This window comes from Calypte anna, chromosome 2 (assembly GCF_003957555.1).
Source record: "Calypte anna isolate BGI_N300 chromosome 2, bCalAnn1_v1.p, whole genome shotgun sequence".
NCBI classification, from domain to species: domain Eukaryota; kingdom Metazoa; phylum Chordata; class Aves; order Apodiformes; family Trochilidae; genus Calypte; species Calypte anna.
Window position 1 is genome coordinate 78,336,979 of NC_044245.1, and position 21,270 is coordinate 78,358,248.

The 21,270-nt window shown below is 37.5% G+C and overlaps 1 long non-coding RNA gene across 4 annotated transcripts; it reads left to right on the top strand.

Moving 5' to 3' along the window:
- Positions 1-3,239: 3,239 nt before the first annotated feature.
- Positions 3,240-20,481, top strand: LOC115597880. 4 transcript variants are annotated; one of them, XR_003987224.1, is made up of 3 exons: positions 3,240-3,490; positions 19,146-19,151; positions 20,470-20,481. It is a non-coding gene; the product is annotated as an uncharacterized LOC115597880 (long non-coding RNA). The 4 variants fall into 4 exon arrangements; XR_003987226.1 differs by lacking the exons at positions 19,146-19,151; positions 20,470-20,481 and adding exons at positions 5,911-5,914; positions 16,810-16,820; XR_003987225.1 differs by lacking the exons at positions 19,146-19,151; positions 20,470-20,481 and adding exons at positions 7,063-7,065; positions 16,810-16,820.
- The last annotated feature ends 789 nt before the right edge of the window (positions 20,482-21,270 follow it).

Genomic DNA, 21,270 nt, shown 5'->3' on the forward strand with positions numbered 1-21,270 from the left:
TGAACTTCCAGAGCTTTATGCACTTTTTCCTGCTTCTGATTTTTAATCCCTTTTTCTGTAACTCTTTTCTTGATCTTGAAGATTCATCCTGGTAGGACCAGCCAACTACTAAGCAGTAGCATGAGCATAGCTCCTGCAAAAGAATCTTTTGTTTGTTTTGTCAGGGAACAAGACATACATTGTTAGTCCTGTATGTTCCATATGTTTATTAGTTCCTTTCATCTGTCTGTAGTTTCCCTACAATGATTTTCCCTCTTTCTGTGTTAGCTTATTGTGATGGGTTTTTTCTGATGTTTCCTACTTTGTTAAACAAAAAACTTGAGGAATTAGTGTTATTAAAGGAGGCAGTAATCAGTGAGGTTGATGGCATGAGAAAGACGTACAGAAACAGATTTTCAACATGTATTATAGGGAAAAATCTTGTACGTTGATATTCAGAACCTCATTTGCTTCTTCTGCTTGTCTGCTTTCCATTCCTAATTGTTGGACAAAATTCTTGCTCTTTTGTCAACAATTACTTCTGTTCTTCAGTTGTTTCTACTAACTGGATAATGATCATATTTCTTTATATCTTGCATTTTAATGTGTGTTACACAGTGCTGTGGGACTTGTGCCTTAATCAGAAATTGCTAGTCTGAGCTGCCAGGTGCCTCAGAGGTAAGACAAGAAGTGTTCTGTTCTTTATCAGGTTGTTTTAGTCTGTTTGACAAACCAGATGGTGATCCAGTAAGCAGGGAGGAGAGATTTCATAGCTAGCAAAACAATCACACATTTCTGAGAAAACTCTTGTTTTCAGGAATCTGCAGTATTTATGGGGTCATTGAGCTGACTCAAACTTTCCAGTGTCCAAGAAAAGCTGCACAGTGACTGTGGAACTGTCGCTTTTCTTCTTTTAAAGCCATTATGGAACCATTTGTTTGAGGAATACTGATTTATAAAATGGTTCCAAAGTGTTTCTTCCACCTGGAAAGGCAAGTGAAAGAATTGGAGAGGTTTAATTTCATAGCTGCACCTTGAATATAGAATTAATATTTCCTTGTTGTCACTATAGCCGAAATTAAACGGGAAAGCACTTTTTCTGTATAATTTAATTGTAGAGAAAAAGCAGTGCTGCAGAACTGATAGACTGAGCATTTTTGAGAAATTTTCATTTAATGTAGTCATCTATTTGATGAACAAGAGGGATATTGCTAACGAGAAGACAGATGAGAAAAAAAAAATCCACACTATTAATTATAAAATATTTTGGTCCAATAAAAGTGAGTTTCTTGAATGTTGTGCTTTTTCCTCAACCTAAAGTAGGTTGTGTTTTTGAGAAAGTGCAAATCTGCATGATGACTGTGTGTAATTCTAAGTGGCAGAGAATTTTGGGGGGGAAAAATGCCCTAGGAGCATCCCAGTCTTCTGTCTTTCTTGTGTGCCCTAGGAGCATCCCATTCCCCAAAGAGCCATGCATGCAGAGACTGCCTGTGTGTGAGACAAACCATTTGAGTGGTGCTTTGCACATCTCTTCTGGCTCACAATAAGTGCTGGAGATATGGGTAGGAGCTGGCCCATGCTAGGGGAAAGAAATGGAGAGTTAAAGGGGCAAGCATTTGGTTTTAGAATAGTTTTTGGTAAATTTAGTTTTCTGTGTGGAAGCACATCAAGGCTAAGAAACAATAGGTTGATCTGTCATGGGAAGTAAATATTGTACTTCTTCACATTTATCTATTCTGAAAATGATACATAGCACTGAAATTGCTCAGCTTTGTGGTTAAGACTGTATTAAATGGAAGTGAGATCTAAAGTTTTAGATATATATATTTACTTTGGGAAAAATAAAGGATTATCTTCTACGTGAATACACTGGTTTTGTGTATATACATTCAATTGATTTTTCTTAACAATAAGAAATAATTCTTAAGATATTATTTCACATGACCTTTAAACTTATGCAAGCTATCTACTTTCACTTTTTTGTCCTATTTTCCCCTATTTTATTTTTCCCTTTTTTCCCCCCTTTTCCCTTTTATTTTCCCTTTTTTAATTTTCCTTTTTCCCTTTTTTACTTTCTCTCTTCACTGTAGTATAACTGGTAACTATTGCCTGGGTGAATAAGAATTCTTACCTTATTACAGCTGGGATTGAGATACAGATAAAATATCTGGAGATGAGAGGAGAAAAACTGAATTTCGCAACTTTTGAGTGTATTTTTCTCCATATTTCATGCTACTTCTTCATTAAATATATTAAGCAATTGTGCATAACTGTTTCCAGAAATAAAAATGCAAAGAAGCATTGAGATTGCAAATAGCCCCTAAATCCTATAGCTTGCTCTTTCTCCTGGAAGATTCAGAAACATGGCCAGGAGACAACTGTCATCACTATTTATGTTATTGTGTTCAAACTTTTTATGAAGAATGATACCAAGAGAGGGCTGTCACTGCTGCTCTCTCCTAGAAGTTCAGGGAGTGAGAGTAGCACTCTAGGGGAGGGATGCAGAGACTCATCTCCTGTAGCTGGTTTTCCAGTAAAGACATTAAGAGGGCTGCTGGATCTACACTGTAGTGATGGATTTATGTTAAAGAGTGATAATTTGTATTTAGGATGTCATCTTGAGAGAAAACAAGTAGATACCAGTCTGCCTCACATACGGTCTAGGGAAAAGATTATTCGTTGCTCCTTGAGGAAAAAATACATTTAAATAGAAATCTAAGCAGCCTAAGCTTCAGTTGGTTTCATTATCTCCAACACTATATGATTATCTTCCTATTGTTTTCTGTTCTTTCACCCAGGCTTTTTAATCAATTTCAACAGTAAAATAGGATAAATTTTGTAAATTAAATGAGGAGAAACTATAGGTTTTAAGTAGCATTGCCTAGGAAATTTGAGGATGGGGGAAAGCAGTACTGCAGTTTGTTTCAGCGTTTGTATGACAAATTCCTGTACTGTTTAAAATTACTTCTGCCGTTCCTTCTAAATTATGCTCGTACTGTGAATAAAATCTTCTGTGTCCAAATGAATTTAGTTTTATTATGTCAGTGTGATTTAAGAAAAGGGAAATCTTGGATGGAAAAATCTGAGCTGGAAAACTGACTTGCCCATAAAGAACAAGATGCCATGATCTGATAATCAGATGAGCTTGGGAAGATTACTGGGGGGGGGAAGTAGGAAAAGTAAACCAAGAAGAGCTAGAAATTAAACATTTGACCCATATCTAGGAGTCCATTTTTTGTCTTATTTCCTCTTATTTCTGTTCCACTCCTTCTAGCAGTATACTCAATTTTATGGTCAGGCTGAGCCTCAAACTCTAAGTACGCCCTAATTGGAGCCCTCCGAGCAGTAGCCCAAACCATCTCCTATGAAGTAACCCTCGCTATCATTCTCCTCTCAGTAATTGTTCTAACCGGAAATTATACCCTTAACACCCTGGCTACCACTCAAGAGCCTCTATACTTAATCTTCTCCTCCTGACCCCTAGCTATAATATGATACATTTCCACTCTTAGTGGAGTCCCTTCTCTTGCTCCTTCTGCTGTCTTTCTCTCTCCTGGGAGTTGTTCTTACTGCTTGAAATAGGTGTAGGGATATTTGTGGTCTTTATTTTGGAAGTGCTTCAAGATTTAATTTGTAACATCTTTCATAGTCCCCTACTTCTAATATTCTATGGACATACAAATGATCATCTTGTGAGGATGAAATTTCACATAGTGTACTCTTTGGCACTGATATGATATGGTTGAAGGATATTTATAGGTTAATGTCTGTGTGTTTACTGAGTTTGGAAGAACTCTGTTCTTGGAGTGGACCCTCTCTTACAGAGAGGGAAAATGATGGGTATGTGTCTAGTTATGAATAATGAAAACTTGAAGTGTGTAGGTGGACAGTTGTCTGATGGGTTAAAACACCTTAAAATTTAGATTATTTCTAAAATTCTGTGATGCCTCAGTTTTGGGGCTGGAACTTGATGCTGAACAAAAAATTACCTGTTACAAATGCTAATTTTGAATTTGTCTGACTTGCTGCCATATAGTAATGAACTTGTTTTTCACAGCTGAAAATTGAACTTTCTCATTGATGACACAATGGTGTGAATTACCTGAATGGTGCATATTTTTCAGAACAGTCCTCTACCTCCACACTTAATCAGAAGAAAATACTTTTAGAATGAATTTTAAAAAAACTTCCTTAAAGCTTTTAAAACATTCCTTAAAATGAAAAACCTAGAATGCTGGTATTTGCCAGTCTTGTTTTCTGCTTGTAGTTAAGGTGAGAGAAGTTGAAGTGTGTGTGCATAAATAGGTTGAATAAGCAGAAGTCAATTTAGCTTCAGTGGTATTTTTTTGTAATGGATATATACATTGTGTGTAAGATAGCATTTTTATTCATTAAACAGTTAAGAGTAAAAGGCAAGTGCTGGACCCAGGTAAGGCTCAGTTTGTTAATTTTAAGTTCAATCTGTGATGCAAGGATCAAAAATAAGAATTGTTTCTGCAGGTGGGAGATCTGATAGGTTGCAAACTACTTATGAGGGATTTGTCTTCCTAAGCTGATGTACAGTTTACTTGACCTCTTAAACTTGTAATTCTTTAAAGGGAACCCCTAAGGGATAGCAGATATTGCACTATGTGTAAAAATCCTGATATTGAGATAAAGGTGATTCCTGAAAGCTGATTTTCAGTATGTTACTAGTATTTGGTGTTCATTTCAGTGTTAATTTATTAATCATGAAGATTCATATTATAAATTAAGGATGTTTACCCAGTACAGGTGCACAGACATTTTCAGTGCAGTGAATGCATGGAAGCATCTTAAGCAGTTTACCCATGCTGGACCCCTCTGTTACATTGGACTGCATTGAGGCGATGCTCATCCTTTCTTTCCCTGGTAATGTTTTGCTGGGCAGAACCCTGGGATCAGTGTTCATGATAGCATGAAAAAGAATGGAAAAATGGGCGGTGGTGCTTGTAGTGTGTGCTTTTTGGCTTTGGTGGTGGTTGGTTTTGGTGCTGGCTGTTTTATTTTGGCCAAGAGACAGACAGGAGGCACAGGGAAGGAACAGCAATGGCTGACATGCTGGTTACTCTGCCACTTTGAAGGGAGAGCACAAAGAGGTGCTCTGTTGGGAAAGTACAGGGCTGTGTGGTCGTCTTGAAAACGGAAAGCAATTGTGATTAGAAGTGTACCCTGAACTGCATGTGGTTTGTAGGTCAAAGAAGTACACCTCAGGTGTGAAGCCAAGAATTGATTGTTAGTCTAATTGAAGTTGTAACACTCTAATCAAGAAGTGTCATTTTAACCTGGTGTTATTAGTCCCATTATCTTGGACTAAAAAGCCTCATTAACAATGTATTTAAAGTTGGTACTCACAAATGTCCTTGCATCGACCCCTTTTGTGTCATACTCAAATGTGCAACATCCCCCAGGGACCAGGGGTCAGTGTCATTAGTCTTCCTCAGGGACAGAGGGCAGGAAAAGTGTCAGCATCTTTGGCTCTTCTCTGGGAGTGGTACAATACTGTCTGTATGAAAGGGAAGCTTCCCCCTGGTCTCGGGTCTGTTTGGGGCTGGTTTTACAGATCTGCAGTCTGTTGAGGCCTTTCCTCTTATAAATGGCTCACAGGGTAATTGCACAGGGACTGCTTATTTCAATTAGACCTTTATCACAATATGGTTAAAGCACATCATGGCGGAGTCGGCATTAAGCTGGAGCAAAGGAATCTCCTGTTAAGCTGTGGAAAATGGGTCATTTCAGAGCCAGGGTCCAGCTGTAGGAAATAACCCTCCTGACCCTTATCAATATACCCATGGCCATGTAAAGCATTCCCTGGTGAAGGCCTGGGCCCTGAGCCTGCTGGTGCCCATTGCAGGGGCTGCAGCTACAGAGGGGAAAGAGGGCTCGGTGGGACAGGGGCCAGCACCCCATCAGCCCAGTAGAGGAGGTGCCCTGGGAGAGGCTGCCTAGGGCCAAGGAAGGAAACAGGACTTCACATTGCCTTGCACTCCATGTCTGAATTTATAAAGACCATTCATTAGCCTAAGCTAGGTAGTAGCAATTCAAAAAGTCTTTTTTTTTTTTTTTTTTTTTTTTTTTTGCCTTAAGCTTACGAACCCACCAGGCTGATTTGGGAGCACAAGAGAAATCAAAGGTTGAATCACATGTTGCCATTTTTGACATTTTTAAATCTTTGATTGTGCTCTGAGCCTTTAACTTCAAAAGACTATTGATTTTCATTAGAAGGCTTTGTAATCTGTTTCAGAACTCCTGTCTTAAAAAATAAAAATAATCTATGTTGCTAAGGAGTTATAACGATTTCCTATGTTGGCCTCTTTCCAGTCTTATAAATTGGGACTTAATCAGGTCTACTGAACTGAAATAGATTTATAGAGAATAACAAGCGATTAATAAGATCTTTTACTTAAATAAGTCTTTAATTGCAGCTCTTTACAAATGTGATAGAGGAAACATGTTGTGGGTTTCTTAGTGCTATCACTTAGTATTGGCTAACATTAATTCTTTCAGAGAAATATATGAAGAGCTTTAATTATTCTAAATTTCTGAAAGGAAGTAGAACCAAATCTGAAGCTAAGCTTAATTTCCTTAACCAAGTGTAGTTCAGGCATTAACAGAATTTTTTTTTTCAAATGTCTGTCAATATAACCTTGAGTAGCAAACTTGATACGGCAGTTTAGAGCTCTCAATTGTTAGAATAAGCTGCTTTAAGCTTGTGAAAACCCTGTTAAAGTTGTCCCCTCACTCCCATCAGTTTCACTTTTGGGGAAAAAAACAAACCAAACCAAAACAACAAAACCCCCCAAAAACACTACCCCAAAAACACTACTCCAAAACACAACCATATGTGCAGCTGAAGTGTGAAAATGAGATGGTGTCCTTAAGCAAAGATATTTTAAATAGAAGTTACTCTAAGTAAGAAGACTGTATTGATTTCAGCCTTTACGCCTCATAATACTAGAGTTACCTTTCATTTTCTTTATCTATTTTAAGCTGAGGAAGTTTTTGCTTGGTAGCTCTTATACAGACTATTTATATAAAGTCTGCATAAGTCTCTGTGTCAATTAGCCTGTTAATTTTCAGATTTTATTTACAAAGGACCCATCTGAAAATATATGCTATTTCCCTTTCACCAAGCTTGTGAAAATAAGAGTCTGAGAGGTGTGACAGTGTTTTGATGCACACAGTCTCTGCCTGATAGTGATGTATCTCTGGCTCCTTAATGTAAGCACTACTCAATGTTGTATAATCATTAATCCTGCTATAATGGGGGAATTGCTTTGCTGTTGTTCATAAGAATGAAATCTGTCCTTTCTGGATAACTGTTGATTTTCAGAGTTTTCAAGACAGGGAGCATGTTGTCTCCTTGAGATGGGAGATATCTTTCCACGCTGTAAGCCCAAGGCATATATAGAGATCTATAAAGTGGTGTTGCTGTTTTTAATCCATTTGAGCAGCATTTACAAATCCTTTCAGAAATATGCTTGGTTCTGAGGTGGACATACAGTTGCTGTGACATTTCTCAAGGAAATGCAGCATTTTATCGGTGACGAGCCATTTCTTCTATCGATGTGTCACTTGGTGAGCACAACAGCGATGTAACTTTCAGTGGCAGTCTTTTGTCTGTGAGCTGGGAGATATCTTAGGACATCACAGTGGGTGTATGTTGGCACTTAGAAAGTAGATAAGTAGATTACTTAAGCCTATGTTGATAATAGCTGGACTACCAGCTAACTGTACCAGCCAACAGCAAGATCTCCTGAGGATTGCTTATCTGACTCAGTCATGCTCCAGGCATGTGTTGCAGCAGCTATGGAGTTGTTAATCATGAGTGATTGGTGCAAGGTCAGGCCACATCTTCTCCATCTATGATGTTTGTTTAGTTGAAGCTTGAATAAAGAAATTCCTACATGGAGTTTGCCTTGCCTCAGCTGTGTATTTGGAGTAGCCAACAGTTTAGACAAGTGGTACCCGGATGTTTTCCCATGCAACTTTATAGTTATTCAAATGCAAAAAACTCAAATACGTTACAGCAGAAATTTAGTTCATGGAGCCTATTAATCTCCGACCCATTTTCTGACCAAGGAAACAGCTAGACTTTCTCCATCAGAAATAAGCCATGCATTATTAAGATCCTGAACCTAATTAGCTCCTATCCCAGACTGCTTTATAATTTTTACATGGAAGTATGGCTCTTTGAAAGGAGGATATAGGTTCTTTATTTAATTTGTTCACCATTTAACCACAAATTAGCCAGTGAATTCGTAAATTAATAACTTTCAAGCTTATGTTCCAAGTTAGACTAACCTAAGGAGTATTTGAATTACTTAATGCAAGTGAGTAATTACCTTGGGTAACCATGGTCAACAGACTCTAAGTCTAGATAAATTTTGTGTTTAAACAAACAAAGGAGGCAGGGTGATAAATTAAATATTCTTTACATCTTAAAATAAAATCTCAACATCTTAATGATTTTTTTTTTCATTTATTTATTCTACTCCACACCCCCAGAGTGGGTAAAAATGGCCTTATGTAGCATGCAGAATGAATCAAGTTCATTTTTTCCTCACTTTACCATGAGGCTTGAAAAATTGAGATTACCTTTAACTCTTCCAAGGGGAGCTGTGTCCTGCTGGTCCGTGTGTTCTAATACCATACCTTTGGAAACCTTGTAAACTTCAAGTAAAAAAATTATCATGCCATTTTTTGTAGCTGTGGAGACAAAGCATAGCCCTGGACCATGTATTTGCAACCAGAGGAATTTATTTCCAATAAAAGGAAAAAGAATTAAGTGTCACTAACAGAAGGCCAAGAATTGTATTTATTTTTCAGAGGGTAAAACTCATAGCTGATGAAGATAGATAGTATTGGGGGTGGGCAGAGGGGTTGGGGCTTAAGTGCTTAAATTAAAAGAAACAAACAAACAAAACAACCGAAGCTTTAAATGAAATTATGCAGTGTGAGAGTTACTGAGTTGGAAAATTCTTACCCAGTCAGGACCTCGTACTTGTTGTCAGAAGGACTTTAAATGCCTTTAAAATATGGTATTTTAACAACACAGTGAGTCTCTGTCTACTTTGCACATGCCCTTATTGTGCGTAAAGCTTACACTTGACAGGTTAGTCTTAGGTGAATAATTTTTTTTCACTTTGTTTCCCTATAGTATCAGAAACATCTCAGGATTCCAAACCTGAATGTAAGCGTTGTTTTATGTTTGTGTGATAGTGAGCACACATGGTAGTGATTATTCCTAAATGACTGGTGGTTTTGTACAGCCTACTTTTCTGTCTGCATTTGCTCTTTTTACCTTTTCTTTCTTCTTCACCTGCACCTCCCCACCGTCCCCACTCAGTCCAAGCCTGAGGCTGAAACAACGTTATCCACCATCAAGTAAAAGGTTTCTGCTGTGGGACAGTGGATTGTCTCAGAGATATTTGCAAAATTCTTTTAAATGAGAATGTAAAAGAACAATCCAGAAGCACATTGAAACAAACAAAAAACCCCAACGAAAGACCATGTGAATTTCAAAATTTAGTCCCCAGATGAAGTAAAGAGAGAGAAAGGAGGAAAGAAGGATATTTTGTATATAATTACTTATTAATCTATTTTTTCACTCAGTAGAAACAGAGATTTTTTTTTTTTCCATGATAGAAACTCAAAATATTTAAGTGTAGGCTTGCAGCACAAACATTTGTGAAAGACACAGTGAGGTTTGAGTGGATGTATCAGAAAATAGCGTATAGCCTTAGGCATCTCCTTCCTTTCAGTGGGAGCTCATTGAAATCAGTAGTTCTTACCAAGCTTTTGTACCACTTCTCAGCTGGTAGGGGGTTTACTTTTCATATTTATATCACAAGGGTCAGCATGCTGCATCTACTGACATGGCTTTTACAGAGAGACATTGAAGAAGATGCATGTAGTGCTACCTGGGTTCTTTTAAGTGTTGCATTTTCTATCAACACCTGTTTCTCAAAGCCTGTGTTGTGACCTTTGAACTAAAAAAGCTCCAAAGCATTTGCATAAAGAGTAGAAGCTTTGTGATGTTATTGTAACAGGGAAACATTGCTGTCAGTTTTACTGTAGACTGAAATTTAACTTCATATTCCTTTATGGAGAAGAGTTATGGTGGGCAACTGGGAGCTCTGCCTATGTGACCACTGCTCAGCTGGGGGTAGTTTGTTGGTTTGGTTCAGTCAGCCAGTGGAAGTAACTGGGGTGGTAAGAGATTGTAGCATGAATATGCTCTGATTTGACATAGGAACTGCACACATACATCATGACAGTGAAATTGGATCTGGTTTGGGGTAAAGAACTTGGTGTGCATCATCTGCCACTGTGATGGGTATCAAGAAGTCAAGTTAGTGTGGAAGCTGATGGCAGAACAGGGCCCTATTCATGGATGCTTTTAGGGAGTCCTGACTCAAGCAGTTGGAATTTTGTTCACCAAAAAAGAGAAATCAATATGATTATATTTTTCAGTTGCAGTTTGGTCACTAAACTCTGTTCCAGTAATGGCAGCAAGTGATGGCAAAGCCTCTACAGTGAGATTTCAAGTATTTCAGTGCTAGTGGTACTGACGTAGGGACTATCTCGTAGAGGTTACATAAGTGCATATAAGATGAGGAAAATGGATTTTCTCTTCTGACCACTCAGAGGAGAACTCCCAACTTATCTGTAACAAGTTTATTAAGGAGATCAAGAAAGCATACGAGTGTGGAATTTAATGATGAAGACATTATTTTCAAGTGTTGATAATATGAAATCATAAATTACTTTGCACTGATACTGCCTTTAAATAGGGAAAGTTATATAACACTTAATAGAAGGAGTATTTAATCCTAAATTAGCTTTTTAAGGAGCTTTTGAATTGCTGAATAACACTGACATAGAAATTTCTAAATGCTTCTATAATGGGAAAAAATGCAAGAGGGATGAAAAAGGGGGAAGCTTGGAAGTGAAAGGTGAAGGTCAACCTTTGGATTGAACTAGGCAGCAAGATTAAGAAGGAATTTGCTGAGAAGCTGCTCATGCAGGGTGTTGTATCTCATTCACTCATTATGTATCCCACTGCTATTTTGCAGCCCAAGAGGGGGAAGGGGAGCTGGCCTGAACGCAAATGCCTCTGAGGGTGATATAAAGAGCAATGCAGAAACCACAGGGCCTTTTTTTTCCTTCTCTGTCACAGACCTCTTTAGTCCTTGGCTCAATTTAAAGCAGCCTCACAGTTGCTGCAACTTAGATGGCAATGACAGTTCCTTGATAGCTGTGCAATTGCAGAACTGCTCAAGTATGGCATACTCATCTCTCCTCGTGGCAGGAGCAGTTAGGATGGAGATCATTTTTTTAGTATCTCTGTCAGTCTACTTTGTCCTTGTATGAGTATGACTAGGAATGCAACTGGAAAGTAAATAACTTCCTGAAAGCTGTGTAAGAATCTGTACAATTTTGAATATAGAGTTCTGTAGAATGTGGCAAATAATGACATATAAAGAAAAGTTTATCTTCTCATCTTTTCTGTAATTATGATCAGATTTTTCTGCGTCTCCAGGTTTGATTCAGAAATGCAACATGGGATTTTTGACTGGATTTTGCTTTTCTAAATTTTCTTGGGATATATCATGAATTACAGTTTGCTGCAAAATGTAATACTGTTCTATATACAATCTGTGCTATAGTCTTAATGTGTAAATAGCATAGTCCCATCAAAACTAGTACAGGTTTGCTCTGTAAAAGAGGGGGAAAGTCTTGGATTTGTCACCTGGCTCTTAACAGTGTAATGAAACCTGGCTCCTGGAGGCCAGGCCTGTAAGAAACACTGCTGTCTGTGTTTGTTTGTCACCCTCCCACCCCTGACCCTGTCCTCCCCTGATATTGAAGAAATTAGCCTTAGGTTTCAAGTAACTTTATAATCTGAAAAGCGAATATCTTTTTCAAAAGCGTTGTACTTTGGTGGCTTTCCACTGCAGGGGCAAGATAAGTATCACATCCCATCTGGTTATCTGTTCTGAGCCTACTTGAGATCAAGTGATGCCACAAAAAAATGCTATCCCCATGCACTTCCAAACGTGGGTTACTTGAGGTCTGAGTCACTACAGCTCCGGAGGTAATTTTTTGACTTTTTGCCTTCAGGATTCTGTTTCCTAGAAGATAAGCATAATATAGTTCTTTCCTTTCAGTATCTCTCCTACCTTGTAATGTTATTTTTTTCATGCTTTTTGAATGCACCCACTTCCAGGGTATCTGACATGATGAGAGCTGACAGCCAAACTGAAAACAGCAGTTTAAGGAGATGGCGGTGGCTGTAAGGGAAAATGCAAAGCAGGGCACTGATGGAGGGGACTGAAGTTTGCTGGAAATGTTGAAATAGGGTTGTCATTTTTGAGAGGTCAGGGGAATGGAGGAGAAGAGGAAGTTTCAGAAGTGTACATCTGTAATTTTCATGATCCTATTCTGTTGAAGCCAGGCTGAGCCATGTTGAACACCATACTGAAGCATAGTGTTCTGGAGTTTTTAAAGGTCAGTATATTAATGCAATGTTTTATAGACTTCTGACAGATGAGATCTGTACTGTTGTACCTGATGACATAGATCGATGTAAGACTGAGCTCTCAGACAAGGCTTATGAATTTTATATGGGCATAAAAATTGTCTACTCCATCAGTTTATAATATTTAAGATTTGCATGAGCAAAAAAAAAATAAAATACTGTAAACACAGGTAGACAGACATTAGGCTCTTCTACTGAGTTTCTAGTACTGTACACATAAACATATTCAAATTAAGTCTACTGGGCAGGAACTTGGAAAGGCTACTCTGTTATCTTTGCTTGCATGCAATTGCTGCTCACTAATTTATCAAGGTGAAGAATAAAGAGTGTATTATTTCTTTGAAGAAAACATCTGCAAAGATGTGAGGATTGATTTTACCAGTTGCATTGCAATTTCCAGCCTAGTTTGCCTCAACTTTTAGATGTAATTCATATTTCACTAGATGTATGAAACTTTTCAACTTGTTCACTTTGAGGTTTAAAAAACTCCAGAGCCATACTTATGGCCTAGCCAAACACGTTCCAAATTACTGAAAATGTTCTAATTTGGCTAAGGACCATGTCCTCCTTTCAAATTCACCATATCTGAGAAAATGAGTGAGAGGTTCCTGGCAAATTCTTCAGTTTTCTCTGTGCAGTCAAGTAGCTTGTTGTTTTTTAATGCAACATTTAGTAGATAGAGGCATTTAGAAGTGAGAGCTTTTGTAAACAAAATAGCAGAGGTAGCTTGTAAACAAGAGAGCAGAGATGGGAAAGAAGTGCCAAATTGGAAGGGGCACTTGATTCTGTCATGGAGTTTTCTGTTGACTGCAGACATCTGAAAGGGTTTGACAATGTGTGTTCACCGCAACAAACAATAAATGGCTTTTTCAGAAACATATCATAGGAAAAGGAGACAGTAGTTTGGCAACTAAGAAACTGTTGGTAGCTATGAGAATAAAGTAATGAACACTAAGTAATAATCCCATTTTATTTGGACACGAACTATCTCCCACTTTCTTGCTGGGAAGAATCACTATGAAGTAACACTGACCTAAGCTAGTAGGCATTCTTACTCCTTTCCTTGCTGGTAGCCTCCTCTGATGCCCATTTCAGAAAAGTAAAGTCAGTTACTGGAATTGGAAGACCTTTTAATTTTGCTTTCCTGAGTCTAAGGATCTCCGTGGGTTAGCTGAAGTGATCCACGATAGATTTGTTAGAGTGAAAGGCTAATTTTAATTGGTGGTACTTAGTGGGAGTGACCTGAAAACTTGTTTCCATCTGGTTCCAAATTCAGTCTTTGTCCATTTAAAAATGACCAAAATGAGTCTTATAAAAAAAACACAGCCTACCAAGGTCATATACGGTATTGTATCCGTACAAAACTGCTTGGAAGAATTGAGAAAGGAAGGAACTTGAAGGAAGTCCATCTTGTTTATCTCAAGTGGTGAGAAATCCAATTGCACTGTATCCTGCTCTGCCAACAAAAGTAGTTTGAATTGAAGAGGATCATAAAACGTGAGGAATGTGACAGATTCATGAGTAGGTAGAAAATGTTTATCCTGTAGAATATGGAGGCTTGGGCATGAAGACCTTTATCAATCTGTAAGGCAAATGAGATAACTTGGGAAAAATGTGAACTGAATGTGAACATAATTTAGTCATAAGAAGTAATTTATGAAGGGTTCTCATTTTTTCCTCATGAAATCATTATGTTGATGTTGAGCTGAATAAATGACTTTCATATCGTGTTGTCAAAGATAGTTCTTGTAACCATTCACTAAAAAGATGTGGCTTCTCTGTCCTCATTGTTTCTTTTCACAGCCTGAATATTATTCCAGAATAAAATGAGAGATATTTTTAAACAGTAGAGGTGAGGGACTATGGCAAGGTGGGTGGAATGGAGGGCACAAACTAGGTAGAAGAATTTTACAGAACCAGATGTGCTAACCCATAAGGATGTTGCTGTTGTTTCTTTGTTGTACTCTACTTCATGGGGATATGAGTTTCCAGAGTTTCTGAAGATTAACCTCCCTGTTGTTAAGGACAGAAGGACAGTTTTACAAGTCTAGATCAGAATTATAGTGGTCCCACGTGCCTGTAGAATACACCCTTCTTCCTGCCTGGGAACAAACAGCCCTCAGCATTCCCTGTTAGTGTACTGAATAGTGATGTTGAGTCACTAACTGTTGGCTTTTCTGGTAGACATGCCTATATTTTTTGTAGCTACTTGAACGTTTATGTACACTGTCTCCATAAGCTAAGAAGCTGATTCTGATCGACTGCATTTAATCCAGTGTCACCTATATTGCTAAATTTAAACATAAGCAAAATGACTTATATAGCCCAAGAGAAACTCCAGTGTTTTTCTTTTCTGCTCTGCTTAGCAATTACAGAGCAAATCTCTGGAGGTTAGCCAGGTGCAATATGCTGCTGCTCACTTTTCCATGTAGCACCAGGTACTGGCCAGTGCTGGAGGCTGCACACTGGATCTCACAGAGCAGCAATGTGATCTGCTATGACAAATCCTCCGAGTTCTTTTGGGGAGGTGGAAAGCTGCTTTGCTTTGAACACTGATGCATTTGCTACAGATTGTGTTTGTAGATTTAATGACATGTCTATTTTTCTACATCCTGCTTCATAGTAGTAACATTTTCCTCTCCAACTGTTGGTCTAGGAAATTTCTTCCAGTTTTACGTTACCTTATGTGTCTGCATGAATGCAGTTAGGAGGATGAAATTATTCAGAAGGAAAGCAGTAAGGGCACGGAGCAGCAGAGATACAAACCAATGAGGAATGCATATGCAAGGCTACCAAGTTTATATGCATATAGGCAGTCTATGAATTAGTTGAAAATGAAATAGGACTTGCTGAACTATAACAGAGACTGAGAAGTTAAGCAAGGGAAATGAACTTCAACTCTGCTTCAGTGCTCCACAGCTATTGCATGAAAACCACTCCAGTTAACTTGTGTTTTGGAAGACTGTCATGTCACATTATATCTCCTGGCTACATAACCCTACAAGTGGGAAAGCAGCCCCAGGCACTGTAACATGCTGGGGGCCACCCAGCTAGAAAGCAGCTCTGCAGAAAAGGACCTGGTGTTCTTGTGGGCATCAGGTTGAACATGTGCCAGCAACACACCGTGCTACAAAGGCTGTGGAATGTTTCCTTGGGTGTTTTAGAAGAAGTGTTGCAAATGGATGGAGGGAGGTGATCCTTCTCCTCTGCTCAGCACTGGTGAGGCCCCACCTGGAGTGATATCTCAAGTTCTGGGCTCCCCAGTACAGGAGAGATATGGATGTGCTCGAGAGAGAGTCCAGCTAAGGGCCATGAAAGATGATGAAGGGACTGGAGCATTGATCCTGTGAGGAAAGGCTGAGAAATCTGGACTGTTCAGATACTTCAGGCTCAGGGGGAACTCATCAATGTATGTAAGTAACTGAAGGGAAGATACAAAGAAGACAGAGCTGGGCTCTTTTCAGTGGTGCCCAGTGACATGCCCGGAGGCAGTGGGCGTGAGTTGAAACACAGGAGGCTCCCTCTAAACATCAAGAAACAGTTTTTCATTGTTGAAATGATCAACACTGGCATGGGTTGCCCAGAGAGCTTGACAATAGTCAAAAGCCATCTGGACATGGTTCTGGGCAGCCTGCTCTAGGTAGTCCTGTGTGAGCAACAGCTTTGAACCAGATGACCTTTAGAAGTCCCTACCAACTGCAGCCCTTCTGTGATTGTATCCATTGTAACCATTCTTCTGAGTAGCTAAAAGTTCACCAGAGCGGTTGTTTCATTTTCTTTATCTTGGAAGAGCTGAGTGATTTGGTTATCACAAATACTTCTGTATTTATTTTCTTAAAATCTACCATTTCAGGACTTCACTGTGGTAAGAGAAGTAATAAAATTGTCACATCATAGTACTAGAAGAAGCATCATTGCTATGATGGAACAAAAATACCATTTCCCTTATGGAAAGGAGAGACAAACCAAACAGACCAAGAGCAAAGGGGACAAGTTGTTGCAGTATCAGTCAAATCAGTAATGAATAACGTAAGGGAAAGATGAGGGTGTTAGACAATGCAGTGTTGAATGCTTTCTGGCTCTGAAAAGAGGGATAAGAATTCCAATTTTAGAATTAGGGCTTTGCAAGCCTTTCAGTATGAGTGTTTTCATGACCAGTGCTTCAGTGTTTTCAAAACTCTTATTGAAAGAGGGAGCAAAGGATTTAAAAAGAATTGGAGATGATGGAGATATTTTCATTCTTCATTTCCATCTAATGCCAATTCAAGGAGATTGGAAGCATAAAGGCAGTCTGGATGATAATTATAAGATTAAAGAAATTAATCTATATTAAAGAGAAAACTTTCCAGACTTTGCTTTTGTGTGAGGAAGATTGAAATTTGAAGAGTAGGTTGCTGATGCAGCCAACATAATTTTCTTCCCTTCCTATTTTTTTTTCCTGTTGCACTGTGGATTTCTTAGCTTCAGAGCTTTACTACCTGTCCCTGTTACTGTCAGGTTCCAATAATATGAAGACTAAATCAGACATCTGTTTATGAGGGCAAAATTGTGTGTTCTTTGTCTTGATTCAGTGTTGCCATTAATTGCTGGGATGAATACTATACATCCTTACTCTAGTTTTAATGACAGAATTACATTCTCAAATATTAACATGAAAATCTTTTCCCCTACTTCTCTCTCTCCTACTCCTCCTCGGCCAAGCTGAAGCCATTTGTATATTTGACTCTAAAAATAGGGAAGAATTTTAAGTTAAAAAAATCCTTAATTCTTAATCATTATGAGTAGGTACACAGAGGTGTTGGATGTATATTTTAAGGAGTGTCTGTGGCTTCATTGTGTCAGCAGCATATTGATTTCTAAAATAAGAGAGTCTGAATTCCAAATAGTGAGTGTGTGGGGTTTTTTTTCTTTCTAAGACTAGATGCACCCGTGAAAAATAAATATGTAACATCAGCATCAGAACAAGATATCATGAACTTTGTTATCCTTACTTTAGATGTAACAATATAAAAATCTCACAGTTGTAACTACCTGACATTTCAGGTGAAAAAAATTAATATTTTGAGCAGCAAATAAAAGATGTCAAGGTTCACCTACCAAAGAGTCTGTGTTAAGGTAAAAGGTGAGGGTAGGGGAGCAGGCAAAATTGATTTTTGGATGCTCTTGCAGCCTTCCTAGAGTGATATCCTTGGAAAAACACATGGTGTATTGGGGTTTGTTTTTGTCTTTTTTGTATGTTGAACCAAATATGAAAGATTCCAGTTTACTGGTGTGATGGTTTGAGCTACCTACCCATACTCACTCAGAATGTCAGAAATCAAATGTTCCTGTGGGATGAGCTAGGAGTTTTCCAGTTTGGTTAAAAATAAGGAAGCAGATTAGCCCATAAGCACGAATACTGTGATCTGGATGTGATCTGTTCTAAATATTCAGCATTGCCTGTGACTCAACAGGTGCAAGACAAGTATAATAAATTATACTGTAGAGAATTCCTTGGCATGTTGCCTGGCACCTCACAGATGGTTTTTTACTTAGAATTTGTGGTTAAAAGAAACAAAAATGCTATTAGCCCTTTTTTCTGTAATAAAAAAAAACACCCAATCAGATTTCTTCCCCAGTCTCTCTGAGACTCATTTCTCAGAAGAAATAAAATATTAATTACATTATTTTTCAAAGACTGCATTCTAAATCAGTAAATACCTGAAAAATCTGCACTGAATCAGGCATACATGCTTAAAAAAGACCCAATACTGATTGCACAAATTTCCTTGTTTCATGATAGCATATAACGCTTTCCCTGTTTCCCTTTTTCTCTGCTGTGGAAGTTATTTTAATGTAAGTTTGTGTGGGTAAATAATCCCAAAATGCTTGCTCTCAGGGTAATGGATTGTTCTGTTCATTCAAGTGGGAGGTAAGGATGAAACCACAATACACTTACTATTTCTGTTGTGTTAGGTGCAGACTTAGTTATATGATATATGTTTGCTTTAAGAAAAAAAAAACCTCAACACCAGGAATATGGAAAGCTCTGAACCAAAAACCTCCAAGATGTCTACATTTTAGCCCCTCATTTATCGTTAATTTTATCTAATTAGCACTTCAGACCTACTCCAGAACTGTGCCTTCATGGGACTGCACAGGAAGTTGCACATATAGAGATAGAATATTGTAGACTTACTTGTAATCATTTAACTTTATTTTCTCTTGTTAAGTTTTTTAAGGCTGTATGAAATATTTTCACTTTTATTGTTAATTTGTAATAAAAATAATCTGTAATATTATAATATTATAAAAAGTATAATCCTGATATTTATGCACTACAAAAGAGGGAACTTTATTTACTATGATTTTTATCAAGCCAAATATAATTTGATATGATTAGGGGGAACATAACCTTAGCTTGAGTAATAGTGTCATTCTTTATGAAGATGCATATATTTTGATCAAGAATTGAACTGGTTCAGGAGAGCTGGATACTTAGTTGTAATTCCTCCAAGGGCACTGCAGACACCCAAATTCTTGCAGCTTTGGGCATAGCCTCACTTGGTCCTCATTTTGGGAATTTTCCCAGGATGTAAATTATTCTAAAAATCTGTATATGAAGCAGAAAGTCTGAGTCATTCTGTAGCCAAATTAATTCTTCCCCCCCCCCTTCTCTTTTCTGTTTTCTTTTTTAAATTCCTCTTCTTTTTTGAAGTGCACAAGTAATGTTTTTGTATAGAGTAGGGAAAACTGGAAAAATCTTTTGCAGGAGATGATTTCTGGAAACAGAGAGCTCAACCCAGTTCATTATTTTATATTTATAAAGCAAGATGACCACTGGTGAATAAACGACCTTGCTAAACTGCTGCTGTTCATGATTAGGCTTTTTACAAAAAGCTTGAAATGTATTCAGGATATTAATCTAGCTATTCTTGAGGTCCACATCTTCATCTAGCAAATAAAGACAGTATTTCTATCCTTTTACTCTATTGCTATGTGTTTGGGGGGACTAAGTTTTTATATAACTTACGAGGTTATAAACAATTGATTTTGAAAGTAAGGCTTTTTTTTTTTTTTTCAGTCTAGAATTGTTCCTCTGTCTTTCAATGCACCTTGTTTGTACTCTGGATATCAGAACATAAGGCATTCAACATTTGTTTTACATTGTGTTTATTACTGTCTTTCCAGTGTGCATATCACTTTATAGGTGTTATCCATGCTTTTTTCCATTAAACAGAAAATTTCACATCTGTAAATGCCTGGCAATTTTATATCCATCTAATGTGTACTGTTGTGACTTTACAGATAATTTTCATAATTTTTCAAAGGACATGAAGGCATGTGCCCTTAGAAAAGAACAGCAACATTACTGTTACTTTCTGGACAGGAAGATTGTCCTTCTGTATTCTGTTCCTTATTTAATGTAAAATTTTACCTTGATATACACATAACTACTCTAGTTATTTTATAAACAAAGAATTTACAATGGGTATTTTTTTTATTCAGCCTACTTAGTATCTTAAGGGCAGCACTCAGTAATTTCACTTGCACAGTAAAATTAAATCCACTCTTCAGGGAAAAATTCCAAGTGGCATTTTAAATTGTGCATATAAATTTATACAGCTATTTTTGGTCTTTATTGATTCATCTATTATATAGAACATGTATGCTGCACTGAGATTGCTTTGCATTACAGTTATGGGTAGGGATTTAGGTCTACATTTAGATTACCTGGGGGTGTAAACTCAGGCAGTCTTTACTATGAGAATATATGAGACTATCTGTCCTGTCTTTGGAGGGATTGAAATTATTCATTGTTCTTCCCATGCTAGTAATTATAGGTATGTAAGTGCTTCTTGAAATATGGCACATTCTCTCATCCTACTTTAATGTAGCTTAGTCCTCCACATATTTAAGTTGACTGTTTACATCTGTAAGTTTTAAAGCAATACCATTTTTAGCAAAAGGATAACACCTCAGCTTTTTTATTGTGCTTCATTTGTAAAGTAGGATTGCTACACAAATAGAAATTAACTGTATCCCCATTTTATAAGTTTGAAAAGTACTTATAAAAGTACTCTAAGTACTTTAGCACTATAAGTAACTGTAAGTTTGAAAACCCTTTTTTAAAAGGAGTTTAGGTCTAAGTATGATAACATTGCCCATGTATCAGTATTCTGGAGGACATTGAAATACTAGGTGATATGGAAATCAAATTGTTGTGAGACAGAACGTAGTCATTATGTAATTCTGAAGGACAATTCAATTCCACAGGTATATTCCTATACGTATTCATAACTGGATGTGTAATGTAATTTTAAATAATGGAATTTGAAACATTTTTATTTTTCTTCAAAACATTTGTAGACTTTCATATATATATATATATATGTTCTTATTCAAAGTCACATGTTTAGAATCATATTTCTGGGTATATCTTAGCTTTCTGGAACAACCTTTTTAAAGTAAACAAACCCTCATTTTGACAAAAGGTTCACAGGAGAAAGCAATGGTATTAAGGTCTTAAGAGTTTTACTGCATGTTCCATTTTAAAGGCTAGCCAAAACTATGTGTAAAGTATGGATTTTAAGCATATAGTTGTGAGACAAGGGCCTTATTCTTGTGAATGAATGACTCAAAATATAAGATCCAATACCTTCAGATTTGTATTTTTTACTAGTTGCAATAGATAGCCTAATGAAATGGGTAGTTCTTCAGTCATGTTCTTAATATTTTGTTTACTTTGT